Consider the following 17494-nt stretch of genomic DNA (forward strand, 5'->3'; position numbering starts at 1 on the left):
TCTCTCTCTCTCTCTCTCTCTCTCTCTCTCTCTCTCTCTCTCTCTCTCTCTCTACACACACATACACACACAAGAACACTCCTTTAATCAACTTCAGGAAGACTCCGGTTACCACTGATTTCTCTTTTCTTCTTGAGGGGAACTTTGTCAGTCTTTTGAAAGTGATTCCTTGTTAGTCTCTTCACGAGAAACGTTTTGTCATTCTCCTTAAGCCGGATTCCTTTGACAATATGACCTCTGTTTTGACCCTTTTCATTCCAGGCCGTCGAGGACGTTTTCAAAAACTCATAACAGAAACGTTTCCACTTTGGATTTTCTCAGAGAATGGCCTCAGGTTTGTTATTGTTGTTTTTCATTTTGATTAAGTGATCTGCCCGTGTGCGTTTTCCTTGTGCACAACTCAACCCTGACATTGTATTCCATCTTTTAATAAACGCTTTTTGTTTTAGTTTAGCTGGTTTTTGGAATTGTATGCTACTTATCATTCTCTCTCTCTCTCTCTCTCTCTCTCTCTCTCTCTCTCTCTCTCTCTCTCTCTCTCTCTCTGGAATTTCTCAGGCATTTGGTATAAAGAGAAATGGAATTAGGAGATTCAGGTGAAATTAGGTAAAGCAGAAGCCTTATCTTACAAAATGTATTAGAGCTGGAGAGGTACTATAATCGAGGAAATATGAAATCTCTTTCCCAATGAGATTTACAATTTGGAATATAGAATTACTGGCAGAGTTCGGTATGCTTCTTTTCGTTGGATAATCCTTTAGCCGTTCCGACCTTTGGGCTTCAAGTTTAAATCTGCAGTGATTTGTAATTTCCTTTTTGGACTAACCTCTGCTTGGTAGAAACTTTCTCCTATTATCATGCTAGATCGTCCCTCTTTTCTTTCCTTTCCCCTCACGATAGTCCATATAATCCCTTTTAAATTTTATATTGTAATGCCCAGCTGTCAGTTCGTACTCATTTTATCTGTGTTTGAGATACCTAAAATCTCTGTGTTGTTTTTCGAATGAAATAAATTCTCTCTCTCTCTCTCTCTCTCTCTCTCTCTCTCTCTCTCTCTCTCTCTCTCTCTCTCTCTCTCTGACACAAGAACATTCCGTAAATCAACCTCAGGAAGATTTCATTTACCACTGCTTTCTCCTTTCTTCTTGAGGAAAACTTTCTCATCCCTTCCTTTGAAAGTCATTTCCTTTCTCAGTCTCTTGACGAGAGGCGTTTTCCTCACTCTCCTTAATGCGGATCTTTGACAATATGACCTGTGTTTTGTCCTTTAGGTCGTCGAGGACGTTTTCAAAACATCACAAAAGAAACGTTTCCTCTTTGGATTTTGTCAGAGAACAAAGAACGACCTCAGGTCTGTTTTTGTTGGATTCATTTCGATTATGTGATCTGCCCGTGTGCGTTTTCCTTGTGCGCGGCTCAACCCTTCACATTATATTTAGTCTCTTATTGCATGCTTTTCAGTGTTTTTGTTTTGGCTTAGTTGTTTTTGGAAATTGTTTGCTCCTCTCTCTCTCTCTCTCTCTCTCTCTCTCTCTCTCTCTCTCTCTCTCTCTCTCTCTCTCTCTCTCTCTGTGGAATTTCTTACAGACACTTGTTGTACAGAGAAATGAAATTTGTGAAGCTCCTATGTCGTTAGTAAGAGCAGAAACCTTATTTTACAGAAATGGTATTAAAGTCAGAGAGTTAATATTGTCTAGAAAATAGGAAATCCCGTTTTTAATAAGATTTCTGATTAGGGATCGAGTTGTACTGACTGAGTTCAATTTTCTTCTTTTTGTTGGATAATCCTTTAGTCATTCCGACCTTTGCGCCTCAAGTTTAAAATCTGCAGTGATTTGTAATTTCCCGTTTGGACGAACCTCTGCTTGATGAAAACTTCATCCTACTATTGTGCCAGATCGTCTCTGTATTCTTCCCTTTCCTCTCAGTATAGTCCATTGTAATCTTTTTTAGATTTTATATTATAAAATACCTAGCTGTCAGTTCGTACTTATTTTATCTGTGTTTGAGATACGTAAAATACGTTTGTTATATGTAGAATGAAATAAATTTCCATTCTCTCTCTCTCTCTCACACACACACACACACACACACACACACACACACACACACAAGAACATTCCTTAACCAACTTCAGGAAGACTCATTGTAACACCCAGGTGGGTCGTTATGCAGGTTCTTTAACATACTCAGGACGGGGCTGTCATGACTGACGGCAGATGCAACAAACAAAGGAGGGAAAACAGCAAAACAATAAAATGAGCTTAATATTAATTTATTTATAATATTTACAAGTGAGTCAGGTCTGGCAAAAGATAAAACCATAAATACAAAAACTAAAAGGCAGCACTAAACAAAATCCAGTTAAAATAAACAAAAAAAGTAGCTTTAAAAAAAGGCAAAAATAAACAACAGCAGGCAGAAAAAATACCAAACATACGTCCTCCATCGGGTCACCAAGACAGCCCTCAGCTGCACAACAGGGACAAGACCCCACAAACCAGAATACCCCGATGGAGACGTCAGGACAGCCTCACGCTGTCATCAAAGATGAGCAGCTCGTGGTCACACGACTACTCATGGTCACACTCCACCTCTACGACGTGCTCCACTTCGTAGCCGTGCTCCAATTTGCTGCTCAAAAACTCGACCAACGTCGACTCCAAAAACTGCCTGCTGCTGCTGCCACTGCCGCTACTTTTGCTGCCCTACCAGACCCGACTGGCGAAAGAAAAACGGCAGCTCACCGACGAGAACATCAAAACAAAAAAAACTTGAAGGTAAGGAGGCAGCAATCCACAAAAGGGAACGAGCGGGGAACCAGCAGTTCCCGCAAAACCATCACTTAACGTGACACTCATGTTACCACTGATTTCTCCTTTCTTCTTGAGGGAAACTTTGCCATCCCTTCCTTTGAAAGTGATTTTCCTTCTTAGTCTCTTCACGAGAAACAATTTTTCATTCTCCTAAAGCCGGATTCCTTTTAAAATATGACATCTGTTTTGACCCATTTTATAAAAGAAGCGTTTCTCTTTGGGTTTTCTCAGAGAATGGCGTCAAGTCTGTTTTTTGTTTCTTTCATTTCGATTATGTGATTTGTCCGCGCAGCTCAACCCTGTGCATTGTATTTACTTTATTATTTAATGCTTTACGATATTTTTGTTTTATATTAGTCGTTTATGGAATTTGTTGGCTTCCCATCTCCCCCCCCCCCTCTCTCTCTCTCTCTCTCTCTCTCTCTCTCTCTCTCTCTCTCTCTCTCTCCTTCCTCAGGGGGCCAATGCGTCAGTTCACCTCACGTACTGGAGGGGACCAGTGCACTGCAGTCATTACTTAAGAGTGTTTGCAGCGTCACTTCGTCCCCTAGCTGTAGAACATTTTAAAAAGCCTTTTGCTCTCCAGGTTCCTTCCCTTCATCTGGCTGTCTAACCGCTCGAGCTGTTACTTTCAGTGCAACTGCTGGTTTTCTTCCATTTTCACTCCTAGATCCTTGTACTTTGTCACATTTATACTTTCCCCCTTTGTTGCTATAGCCTAAATTTCATGATTCATTCATTTATTCTCTCTAAGCGAGTTTGATACAGAAATAGGATTTTTTTAAATTTATTTTACCGTCTTTGTTCCACATTCGCCTCAGAATTTCCTTTTTGGAACACTTAAAGCGCTATCTTTTTTTTTTTTTTTACATACAATATAGAAATCTGGTCTTATAATGACCACTTCCTAAAGTAGTAAGGAATCGTGTTCAGTACTTTTTCTGAAGAGGGTTGGTGTTTAAATCTTGGAAATTCACTGTTAAAGTTTTAACTGAGCTTCTGAGTTAAGTGTTGCAGATTATCGATAATGATCGGAATCGGTTGCATATGTGAGGATGGAAGCAGACACGACATTGCCTTAATATTTTCTTTTTCCTATATTGTGGAACTGGATACCTTTTTTAATTTGGATATGTTCTGTTATTCCCTTCCCATACTTCGGTCTTAAAAACATGGACTAGAATTTTCTTGGTCTTGGTGTTACTTAACTGTAAGTCTAACTAACCCTTACCATCAACAGAACGCTTAGGCATACAGTATACTCCTCAGGCAATTTGGGCACTCATATCTGAAGTCTTTGCTTAATGCGCAAAGATAATTTTAGTACCCGTAGGGAATGTAATTTATGGGCGAGTAAATTTAAAGGAATGGAGAGGAACACTATGGTGTCGATAATGAAGGAGGAACAACTGCAACAAACTTGGGAGGAAATTGCGGAGGGAGACGTAGGATAGAGGTCAAGATAAAGGTCAGTGAGCAGATTTTAATGATAACTTCCGGAAGGACAAAAGGCATTTCGATAAAGGCGCATTCAATCCAAAATGACTGCGATAATATACGAGGAGGAAAGGAGGGTCAGAGGTGCTGTTGGTGCGACAATATATGAGGAGGAAAGGAGGGTCAGAGCTGTTGTTGGCGATGACCTGTGCTCATGAGCGGTGAACTTGCTTTGAATAATTCTGGAAGCATTCCTTTGGACACGTTTTTGTAAATGTTCGAACTGCCTCGTTTGCACATTAAATGCGTAAACTTGTCCGGAGGTGCGGACTTTTCCTGTGTTGAATTTTCATACAGGTACCCAACAACTACCCACTGATTCAGATGTGCCCTACCTTTCCATGACTTGCTATTTCTTCAAAGAGCCTAAAATATTCCCCTTTACAACGAAAGGACTGTCCGAAATATGCCACAAACAAGTTTGTAATCATGCCGCAGTTACGGGTTATATATAGGCTAATCCAATTACTGTATATTACAGTCCATTCCATACTACTATTACTTCTGTGAACAACCTCAGTCCTACCTTTCATTGTAAAGAGGAATATTTTAGGCTCTTTGAAGAAATAGCAAGTCATGGAAAGGTAGGGCACATTTGAATCAGTGGGTAATTGTTGGGTATCTGTATGAAAATTAAGCTCATGTCTTGCTCCGAGAGGAATTAATCCTTGGATGTTTGCCGTCTCCTGTACTGACATCTGAGATCTTGAAGGACTCGTGAGAAACGCATTCAGATTAATTACGTTGTAAAGAGTCACTCATAACCAGTTTTAGTTTCTTCAGGAAAATAAATGACAATAAATGAACAGTTGATTTCGTATAAAGATAATTTTGAAGAAAAGTAGTGGCGTTAACGTAGGGAAACGGGAAAAAATGTAGAGGGTTTTCGGGTACTACAACAAATTAAAACTTTTAATTTCCCGAGTAGATCGAAAGTTTTAATTTGTTTGATACGATTAATCGGTGAGCTGACAAAAGTTTCCTCGTATCAATGGAGATTTAAGGAAGTTATTGAAGGGTGACATAAGGGAATAAGAGGACTTTGAAGTGATGCCTTGGAGAACAGTCGAGAAATTGATATTAATGGTTTGTTAATTAGGCTGAAATTGAAATTGAAGTGAAAAGCGGATTTCCTTGCTGTATGCTAGAATTACCGGTAGAACAGGTGACTGAATTAAAATGTAGAATAAGAAACTAGAACGATGAAAAATAGAATGTTGAAAGTAGTACGGACGTGTGTAGAGAAGAGACTGTGAAGGTAAAATTAGGTTTTTTGATGCATGGATTTTCTCAGTTGCGAAGCATAGTGGATGTAGGTGATTACAAAAGCAGCCTCTCTCTCTCTCTCTCTCTCTCTCTCTCTCTCTCTCTCTCTCTCTCTCTCTCTCTCTCTCTCTCTCTCTCTCAGCTTGCAGTGTTGTCTTAGAGCGATCGTTTTCAAAAACAATATTACAATTACAATACAATATTACTCACTTTCAAATACAATTCAGTGTTACTCACCTTCAAATACAATATTCATAAAATATGGAATGTCTTTTGGAGGGAGATTTAAGAACATCTGTTACTGAACGCTGCCTTGAAAAATGCGTGCAAAATCCTTTTTTTTTTCCTTTTGTTGTCTAATATTTAGTTCATTTTGGCGGTTTGGCATTTAAAATCATCATGGAGTAGTGATTTACCTTTGGAGAGGAAACATCTGTATGCTAACAGCTTTCCCGGAATTGCACCGCCTCCCCTTCCTTATCATGACCTTTCACTCGCAACCTCTCACCTCTTGCTGTCTCCTTTCGGCTCTTTGGCTAGAGATTATCTTTTATGGTATGTCGGGAACTAAACATAAATATCTTTTATTTCGGGATTAATATCCCGACCTCCTGAAATTATTTGCTCTGATATCCCAAATATAATTAAATCCTTGTCTTATATATATATATATATATATATATATATATATATATATATATATATATATATATATATATATATATATATATACACATGTATGTATGTGTATATATATACTGTATATACATATATATATATATATATATATATATATATATATATATATATATATATATATATATATATATATAATATATATATATATATATATATATATTACGTCAAACATTACGTCAGACACAAATTCTGCCCTCGTTTTCCTCTTTCCTCTTACAGGAAAACTTTGTCATTCCATCTTCCGAAACTGGTTTTCCTTCTGTCTTTTGAAGAGCCTGGGCCTTCTTCGCCTCGTGCCTTCTTTCTTCTTGGCGCAGCGTCTTTGACAATATAATCTCGATTTTTGCACATTCCCCGGTGGGTTCTGGTAAACGCTTTAAAAACCTTGTTTAAAGGAAGCGTTCTCTTTTTGGTTTTCTCCAGAATGAAGGTTTTTGCTGCCTCCTCGGCAAGATTTTTCTTCGAGTTATGGTGGTTTTTAAATTTGCATTTAAATGATGGCTATGCATTGTAATATATGATGCTTAATACTTTGGCGTATGGTGCATTTTAATTGTGGTAACTTCCCTTTTTTACTCTTTGGTATAATCCCTTTCTTCCCCTCTGGGGATTACTGTACTCTTCCGTTCTTCAAAAGGTAAGAATTTCGCTGTCTCAAAATCATCTCAAACACTGATAACAATTTTCCGAATTCTTGTTCGATTTTGGAGACAGTTATTATTTTGAATCTTTGTTACGCAAGCCGTTGTTTGGTAACTGATTGAAGAATCAGTTTCCTTGCATTTCTGTTTGTTGTTCATTGTTATTCGTAGAGTCTAGTCAAAGTATTTTGCTTTTGCGCGGCTGCTAATAGAATTTTTTTGCTTTGCACACCAATTGCTATTTTTTTTTTTTAATCTTGTATCCTTAAATCTTTTGTGTTACTTTTGTTTTTCCCTCTCGGTTATAGATGTTTATTTGTTTTGGGGGTTTTTGGAGACCCCGACAACGTACCTGCATATTTGCTTTTTGTTTCCGTTATTTGAATATGTTGACTCACGGTGGTTTTGTGGCGTCCTCATTGGATGTGGATAGTAGTCTGATACTTAATCATCGTAGATGGATGACATTTTTGTCTTACGCGAATCCACCCATGCCAAGACCTGTTTTTTATTTTTCTTTTTGTATTTTTTCTCTCTTCCGCTTTTTGTTTATTCACACTCTTCATTTGCATAGCGGTACATATCAGGTTTTTCCACACCTTCCATTTTCTCTAAAATGTTGAGTTGACTCTCATTGTACCAGTTCCTGAAACTCCTTTCTTGTTGAGGTTTATCCGCCCATACTTGCTTATTCTTTTATTTCCTAGAAGTAGGCTACAAAGTAGGTTGGTGGTGCTGTCTCGGGAATGCCGTGCCCCCTGTGAGGGCGATTGATTAATTTAAGAATGGTTTTAGTTCTTTCACAGAAAACTTCCGTGGTAGGCCCCTACAGGTGAGGTGGATAGTGGCTAGTTGGATTAGAAACTGCTAATTCTATGACGGGGTGTCATGGTACTTCTCCGGCTCCTCCACCACCATACCTCCAAAAATCTCGCACCACAGTGAGACTCACAGAGGAATTGTTAATTGCTAATTATGCAAACCATTATGGCACTATTTCGTTCACATTGCATTTCCATAGCAGTATTGCCTAGAGCTAGAATATGGTTGAAATCACCACCAGCTACCAACTCAATGCAGCATCAGGCCCCTGCTGAGTAACTTGTTGTTAGGGTGTATACAAAATCGGATCCAATTTGGAAATTGGTCGTTATATCACTGGAGTACCCCCAGTCTTGATAATTTAAAAGCAAATGCCATAGTGTATACTCGTCTACAGGCCCCCGCCATTTTTTCCGTACGTATTTAAATATGAAAGTTTATATATTTGAAGAAGAAATGCTGATATATAACTTTAATCCTTGTTGTCTTGAGAAAGGTAAATGTATTCAAAATTTCATCCTTGATTTGATGATTTCATTTAGAAAGGACAAAATATTTGCATTCACTCTTCAAAGACATTGAGAGCTTTCAGGTAAGAGTGGAGTGGAAGTTTGAGCATGGTCTACGTTTTTATGTTATTGTTTCTACTAATGCTGTGAATTTAATATCCTGTTTGATAGACACAGGACCTTGGCTTTATTTGTTTATTTAATTTTTTTGTGGGACTGGTGGGTGGAAGGAAAGCACAGCGTATTCTCTATTCTGTGTATTCCCTGGCTGGACCGGAATTTCTGGGACTGAAACTATTGTTTGGCGTAGGTATTTTCGCCACGACTGTGGAGGGTTGTGAAGCAGAGGGACAGAAAAGGGTACACGGAGGGCTTTGGGAGTTTTTTTTTTTTTTTTACCTATTTTAACCACCTCTCTCTCTCTCTCTCTCTCTCTCTCTCTCTCTCTCTCTCTCTCTCTCTCTCTCTCTCTCTCTAAGTGGAGTGAAGTGAATTTAGTACTGTAAACGAACTCTTTTTAGAAGTCTCTCTCTCTCTCTCTCTCTCTCTCTCTCTCTCTCTCTCTCTCTCTCTCTCTCTCTCTAAGTGGAGTGAAGTGAATTTAGTACTGTAAACGAACTCTTTTAGAACTCTCTCTCTCTCTCTCTCTCTCTCTCTCTCTCTCTCTCTCTCTCTCTCTCTCTCTCTCTCTCTCTCTCTAGTGAAGTGAAGCAAATTGAATTTAGTACTGAAAACGAACTGTTTTTAGATTTCTCTCTCTCTCTCTCTCTCGTGAAGTGAAGTGAATTTAGTACTGAAAACGAACTGTTTTTAGATTGTTCTCTCTCTCTCTCTCTCTCTCTCTCTCTCTCTCTCTCTCTCTCTCTCTCTCTCTCTCTCTCTCTCTCTCTCTCGTGAAGTGAAGTGAATTTAGTACTGAAAACGAACTGTTTTTAGATTGTTCTCTCTCTCTCTCTCTCTCTCTCTCTCTCTCTCTCTCTCTCTCTCTCTCGTGAAGTGAAGTGAAAAGAATTTAGTACTGAAAACGAATTGTTATTAGATCTCTCTCTCTCTCTCTCTCTCTCTCTCTCTCTCTCTCTCTCTCTCTCTCTCTCTCTCTCTCTCTCTCTCGTGAAGTGAAAAGAATTTAGTACTGAAAACGAATTGTTATTAGATCTCTCTCTCTCTCTCTCTCTCTCTCTCTCTCTCTCTCTCTCTCTCTCTCTCTCTCTCTCTCTCTCGTGAAATGAAGTGAAGTGAAGCGAAGCGAAGCGAATTTAGTACTGAAAATGAAGTCATTTTAGCTTTGACTTCTTCCATTCCGCCTGGCTTGTAAGAATCATTAAAATGTGTACTATTTGCTCTCTTTTCATGTAAGTTTCATGTTGTCGTGATTTTGAGCGATACATAAATTTATTGATATAGGATAAACCTGTTATTTAGGAAATGATGCAGGTAATATACTCCGTTCACATTCCATATGTGGTTATCGATTTCTGTTCCTATACTGCCCTCTGGAAATTTGTGAAGTCTACTCCTTATAATAACTTGTGTTTTATTTATTTTCAACTCCCAAGTATGCCCATAGTAAGAGGATTTGGCAAACCTCTAAATCCTCGGTTAATGCGTCACATATGGTAAAGCACGGGAAATCACAAAGAAACTTCTAATTCAGGGAATGTCGGAATAGAAATACAACGATTACTGAACAAATGAGAGAATTATATGAAGGATGGAAGAAGATGAAATGTCCGAAGATTCGTGGGTAGAAAAAGGAAGAGGAAAAATTCTCTCAGGACTCGAGGAGTCGTGCGAGGAAGGGAAGAGAAGAGGCTTAAAAGGGAAGGCTGAGTTATAGTGTTGTTTTGATTTTCCGCATGGTGGGTTATAGAGAGAATATTAAAGAGTAGAATAACATCAAATCCCCCCGAAAGGGAATTTGGGACGATTTGTGGCTGAAGTTATCCCTCCGGGTTGAGAATGCAAAATCATTTTCCCTTTGGTTGGATAATGATTCAGTTATTTCGGCCTTCGCTATTTCAAGTTGGAAGTTTTCAGCGTTTTGTAATTTACTCTCGAGGGGGAACCCTTTGTTTAGCAATAACTTTTCCCTCTCATTAAATGGTCTCCCCTCTCCTTCCTTTCAAGCCCTGCCACCTGTCCTAACCCTTTCCCCATCTCACCTCCTACACCTTTGGAACCCCAGTTCGGCCTTTCGTCTGCAGATCACCCCATGTTACGAACGAAAAATATTCTCATTGTAATTTCCAGCTCTCATTTGATACTTATTTTGTCTGCTAGGGATGTCCAACTTACCTAGAATATTTGCAGAAGAAAACTCTCTCTCTCTCTCTCTCTCTCTCTCTCTCTCTCTCTCTCTCTCTCTCTCTCTCTCATTTAAACGAAGCCTTAAATGCCATGCACATGATAAACGCAATAGAATAGTATGGGTACATGTGAGAAGTGCTAAACAGAACGAAGAAAATCCAGAGTCTGAAGAGAATACGAAATCCGAGTTTCGGGAGGAGAATCACGTTAACTTTTCCTTCCTTTCTCGTAGGAAAGTTTGTCATCCCATCTTCCGGAACTGACTTTCCCTCTTCGACACGTTCTTTCTCCCTCCTTAGGGCGTCTTTCTTTGGCAATATAACCTCGATTTTGTCCCATTTCCGTTTGGGTAGTCGAGAACGTTTCCAAAACTTCTTTTGGAAGGAAATGGTTCCTCCTCGAATTCCGCTAGGGGAATGGTCTCATGTTTTGCCTAGATTTTATTTTGATTTTGTGGGGTAACCTGTATGCACCTTAGTTATAAATTGTTAACATTTGCTTATGTGACCTTCCCCCAGTTTGTGAATAAATCACTCAGATGTAATAAAGAACTGAATGCATTATGACTCAAAAGCAAGGCATTCCTAATAATTATTTTTACACTATTAAACATTTGATCTTTTTTTCTTTTTTTGATGGTTTAATTATCTCATGAATTTTCGAGGGGGCATGTAATTTGAACTTGACTAGACATCATGGTGTTAATCCAACGATCCCATTCAGTCTCTGTCACACGGCAGGCACAGTGTCGCTATCCCGTTGGTGTCTTACCCTGTCTTGTTGTCTTGTAGACTGCACTAGTGCACAAGGCTTTGCAGTGCCTACGTCTTGCATTGCTTTTGGCTGCTTCAACAGGGGAAAGATTGAAGGCATTACTTATCTCTTTTATTAACTGCTATATTAGCCAAACCATACAAGATATTGTTTTCAAAAAATTTAATTCTTTAGCTACAGCTTTGTAGCTTTGATGACGTGTCTGCCCTAAAAACTAAAAATTTCATCACAAAGTAACTTTTTCAAGTCGCGATTTAAAACTCATATAAACATTTCAACTTTATTCAACTGTAAAAAATATAAAGAAGTAGTTATTAATGTTTTGAATGATACTGTTAACGTTCATAACTTATGTTTTTCACTTATGTCAAGTTTCAGAATTTTATCGGATTGCACCACTGTAAAAATCCCGGCAGCCCGTCAACCTAGCGATCCGAAAAAACCCGAGAGGTTCAGTAGGAGAATAGGTACCAGCCCTCGTGCTGGGGAGTTAAACAGTGGGCCTAGCGACACACTGGCCACGTGTCATAGGCATTGGGACCTGTCCCCCACTGGCTGTCGACCCAAGAAACAGGAGATCAGCGCCTGCCCTATGAGCCTACAGAGGCCCAGGAGGACTTTAACTTTAAGTAGGTTAGATCACATAGTATTTGATAAGAGCCCATTAAAAATTTCTACTACTCTGAGCCCGGTTTGGCGTTTCTGTCCTATACCAAGATGGTGGCGATAGCTACATCTCCCGTAATGCTTGTTAAATGGCTGTGCCCAATCTCTTGTTTTTATGTGAGTGATCGTTGTGTTTACCCTTTGATTTTATAGTGATAGAATGTGAGTAAAGGCGCTGGAATTGTTTATACGTTTATTATCCATGGGAAAGTCAGTGGTTTATGTGTTGCAACTAGCCTTGACATTCATTTTATTCAGTAGCTGATAAAATTCTTCATCCTTTTGATAAATGTTATGATCTTTATAACATGATCCATTCATCATGGTCATAAATCTGTCAACTTTTTAACATGATGATCGCATTTGTTTTACCGCCTCCAGAGTTTGTTTTCTTTGTCCTTATTGTATTAGTTAACATAGCTTAGAATGATGCATTTTCAGTTTTGTCGAGTTTGGTTCAAGAACGGCGAAGAAATACCTTTGAAAAAAAGCTGACATTTTTGTTCGGTATTGGCGAATTATATGCAAATGAACATAACTTACTGTGTGGAGATTCAAAGGCATTTTTTGTGTGTTATTTATATAGAGTTCAATCAAATCTGGTTTAGTTTTCTGTAAAAGAAAACTATTGTGCCGACTTTGTCTGTCCGTCCGCACTTTATTCTGTCCGCACTTTTTTTTTTGTCCGCCCGCAGATCTTAAAAACTACTGAGGCTAGAGGGCTGCAAATTGGTGTGTTGCTCATCCACCCTTCAGTCATTAAACATACCAAATTACAGCCCTCTAGCCTCAGTAGTTTTTATTTTCATTTGAGGTTAAAGTTAGCCATAATCATGCGTCTGGCAACGATATAGGATAGGCCACCACACGGGCCCCGGTTAAAGTTTCAAGGGCCGCGGCTCATACAGCATTACACCGAGACCACTGAAAAATATATCTATTCTCGGTGGCCTTGATTGTACGCTGTAGCGCCTGTACAGAAAACTCGATTGCGGCGAAGAAACTTCGGCGCATTTTTTACTTGTTTATGTGTTTTGTACGAGTTACTTAGGACTAGATTCCTCTTCCCTTTCCAGATGTTTTTTATGAAAATCCCTTCCCATCTACCCGATTACTCGGTCCTATACTACGCCCAGAATATATTTTACAGAGAAGGGGCCATCCCTTTTGAAAGCTTGTACTTAATGCATTTTCGGCAGTACAAGAAACGCATTGAAAATACTTTTTGTGTTGATTTTAGAGTAACAGATTGGTAGCTTTGCCTAACGTTAATGGAGGGAAAAGGGAATAAAGTCACTTAACTTGAATAAGATGGAAAATATATGGTTTAGGTGATAAAAAAAGGACTGTGGTAATTATAGGAGCAAATTGTGAAGGGATAAAGTACAGGGAATGTCAATAGAGATGTATAGCCGATAATAGAAGAATGAAATCAGCAGGTTTTAAGGGTAAGGTCTGAGACATAAGACTTTAGGAGAAATTCAGAAGAAAAAAGAAGAATATGACAAGTTGGAGGCATAGTGATGCCAAAGTGATTGGAGTAATAAAAAAGAATCCGAAGGAAGGAGACATGTTGAGAGAAGCTGAGAACAGTAATCGGAAAAGTATGTAACACGGTGATGAAGAATGATGAAAAAATAAAAAAAAACCTCAGACTCGGATTATTGAATTGAGGTAATGTGATTCAGTGAAGAAATAAGGAAATGTAAATCATGAAGAAATTTTCTATTGGGTGTAATTTCTAGATATTTCACAGCAAAGAATGATGAAAATCGGGGAAAGGAAAAGCTCATACATTGTTGATGTGGTTCAGTTCCTCAAAGTCAAGGTAGGAGAAGGGTGGATGACAAAGAGAAAAAAATCTTTGAATTTCAGTGGCGATTTGAGGAAGGCACTGAAAGGGTGACACGAGTAAGCTGATATTTTCTTTTTATAAATTTGGCCGGAGTTTAAGGTCAGAATGATGGAGAGAAGACTGGGTACTAAATATGGATAACGCACTAAATGGAAAGGAAAGGAAAATATATTCGAGAAGGGTCCTGTTGATGGAAGCAAGAGATGAGACCAAGGAAGGGGAGATTGAATTTCATGATGTCAGGTTTTTTTTTTTAAGAATCACGAAGGGGTTATTACCTGTATAAAAAAAATCCCTCTCTCTCTCTCTCTCTCTCTCTCTCTCTCTCTCTCTGCTGCTATTATGAAAGCTCATCTGCATATTAAATTTCTCATAAGCAAATTTTGAAGCATAAGCATTTTGAACTTAAGCATTCTGAAAGAAGAAAGTGCACTTATAACGTTTCTCAGATATTATTATTACATTACCTTGTTCATATCTGAGGTCTTTTATGTTTGAGATCTGCAATGATTTTTAATTTACTGATGATGATGATGATTATTATTATTAAAATAGTCTAACCAGACCACTGAGCTGATTAACAGCTCTCATATGACACTGAACCATTTGTTAGGTATCGGTAAAGGTATTCCATTTTAAGGTACCATCACCTGTCCTTTCCTCTCACCCTCTCTACCCTTACAAGTTCTGTTTTTGCTTTGCTCTTCTCTGTCTACTGGTAATCCCCTTTAGGGGCATTACTCACGAACGAAATTTCGATGTATAGTTATCGATAGTTAAGTAATTGTTTGTGTTAGACACACCTAACATTTCCAAAATATTAGGAGAATTAAAACTTTCTTTTGCCTCTACGAAGTAACCCGCACGCCAAGGGATAGGGAATAATTTCTATAGGTAATTCTCTCTCTCTCTCTCATATTGTACTCTAAGTTGCAAAGATTCCAATGGGGCAAGCCTAGAAAGCCATTAACTGAAAAATCAAGCGTTCCCAGAATGAAATCCCCTCGTTACAAAAAAAAAAAAAAAAAAAAAAAACAGGAAGACCCACTTTAACCATTGATTTACCCTCACTTTGTTTTTCCATCTTCCTAAGTTGGTTTTTATCCCCAGTGTCTGTAGAAGCCATGTTCTGTCTCCCCCTTAAATGCGACTTCTTTTGTTATTATGACCGATTTTGACATTTACTTCCGGGTCGTCGGGGACGTTTTGAAAACTTTCCCTTAAAGGGAAACGTTTTGCCTCTTTTCAATATCTCTGGTCTCTGGTGTGTTTTTATTGCATTTCATTTTCATTCTGTACAGTAACCCGAATGCGTTGTATATGTTTCATTCTGACTCTTCAGTTGTAAATATATGCCATTTACTACTGCATATATATATATATATATATATATATATATATATATATATATATATATATATATATATATATATATATATATATATATATATATATATATAATGCCCTCGAAAAAGCAAGTGGCATGAAGAGCTCTTGGAATTACCCCTCATGTCTGTATGGTGTTTTTCTTTCACGAATCTCCACTTCCCCTTAGCTTCCCCTCAAAAGTAGTCCTTGGCTAAGGGGGTCTGATTTCAGTCTATTTAGTCCAAGGCGTCATTTCAGTTTCAGCTGAAATCGTCTGTGCTGTGATTCCATTATGACCTGTCTTTCGTCTCTTCAGTTCCTGCAGTATCGATTCCACTTTATATATATATATATATATATATATATATATATATATATATATATATATATATATATATATATATATATATGTATGTATGTATATAATGTATTATTTTATATATGTATATACATACATATATATATATATATATGTATATTGGATGTTTGTGTGTATTTATATGTATATATATAAAATATATATATATATATATATATATATATATATATATATATATATATATATATATATATATATATATATATATATATATATATATATATATATATAGTTCACTTGCATCATTTATAAATACATATCCTTTAAGCCAGTTGGTATTCACAAGTCTTAACCCTCTTTTACATTTGATTTTTTTTTTTGTTTTTTTAGTTCTCATGGTTTTTTAGCCTGGGAATTACGCGTGCCTCGGTTGCTAGAAAAATCTTTTACTTCTCCTCCTCCTTCTTGCCTGTGATTAGTTGCCTTTTTTCTTCATTTCCTGAAGAAGTTTTAACGAACTTGGAGTTCATGAATTTTTAAGCTCGCCCCTGACTGATCAGCATTTCGATATTTTAGTGATGGGGTTCAGGGTCACGAGGATGTAACTTTTATCGGAAAATTTCTTCCATCCATTGGTGTCATTTCGTTTTTTCCTATTTGCGTATTTTCTCCTTTGCTTGTTTTCACATGACGTTGATCGAGTTTTATTTCACCTCTGGAAGTCATAACTTCATGGGTTTACAGTTGCCTTGTGATGAATTTTCGTTGTGGTTGGAAGTAGCCTAAATGGCAGGTAGGTAAAATAACACTTTCTTTGAATATAGTTTTCTCTCTCTCTCTCTCTCTCTCTCTCTCTCTCTCTCTCTCTCTCTCTCTCTCTCTCTCTCTCTGTGTATGTGTGTGTGTATGCATATATATATACACTGTATATATATGTGCACATATAGCTTTGATTACATGGAACAGTTGATTTTAGTGTGATTTTTGCATAAATTTGACCCTTGACTTACCTTACTCCCGAGGTTGCCAGAACCATAGTAACGCTAATATTTTTCTGAACTGTTTGTTCATCTCGAAAAATCCTATGCTGTATCCATTACTGGGAGGAAACACCTGCTGTTCGTGTAGGCATAATTCGGGCAAAGGAATGGAATTTGTAAATTTAGGTCAAGTTTGACTGTTGCATCTTGATCTTGATTTTCGATTTGCATTTATGTATTACATTACTCCTTTTTTAAATTTTATTCTGCTGTGATTTAACTTTTTCACAGATATGCATTTAGTTTTGTGCAATTTTGTCTATGGCCTTGTAGGACTTGCTTGTGAGTATATGGTTATTTTGAATAATATAATGATTTAAAATAAAGACTTTTCTAAAAATTTTCCCTTTAAATTCTGTACAAGTATATTCAGGGTCTCATGTTTACCCATACTTTCAACAGAACCTATATCGACTTTCAGAAGCATCCAAAGGAATATATTCCACTTTGGAGGACTGGACCGTGCCCGTTGTACGCCTGGGGTTTAATGGACAAAGTCCGGCGTGAAGCGCAAGTAAATGCAACGAAAATACTCATTTAGGTGGTGTCAAAATAGAAAGGGTGAAGTTTCCGCTAACGATAAGGGAGAGAGAAGGTAACGCTAAAGGGGAGTGTAAAATTTAAAAAGTTGTAAATGAAGGGAAAGTAGAATGATGGCACAGATGATGAGGGGAGAACCGTGTACAATTTTTGAGGAAATGCCGAGGGAGGAGGTAAAAGGCAAGTCCGGAGGTTGTTGAGAGAGGAGTGGACTGCCGTCAGCACATTTGGGGAATAAGGTGCTACCGGGGTAATAGGTTAAGGAGATGGGAAAAAGTAAGTATACCTTAGTCTAACCGATTAACAGCTCTCCTAGGGCTGGCCCGAAGGATTAGACTTATTTTACGTGGCTAAGAACCAATTGGTTACCTAGCA

The 17494-nt window shown here is 37.9% G+C and overlaps 1 protein-coding gene across 8 annotated transcripts in view; it reads left to right on the forward strand.

Moving 5' to 3' along the window:
• LOC136849181 (uncharacterized) overlaps positions 1–17494 on the forward strand; it is a 1024479-nt gene that overhangs the window by 266014 nt on the left and 740971 nt on the right. Inside the window, exon 1 of one of the 8 annotated variants that reach the window (XM_067122299.1) lies at positions 267–334. The exons of the other annotated variants lie outside the window; for them this stretch is intronic. The gene's annotated coding sequence lies outside the window, so the exon portion shown is untranslated. Of the gene's footprint in view, positions 1–266; positions 335–17494 lie in introns of those variants that run through there. 8 annotated transcript variants of the gene reach the window in all.

This window comes from Macrobrachium rosenbergii, chromosome 20 (genome assembly GCF_040412425.1).
Source record: "Macrobrachium rosenbergii isolate ZJJX-2024 chromosome 20, ASM4041242v1, whole genome shotgun sequence".
Taxonomy (NCBI): domain Eukaryota; kingdom Metazoa; phylum Arthropoda; class Malacostraca; order Decapoda; family Palaemonidae; genus Macrobrachium; species Macrobrachium rosenbergii.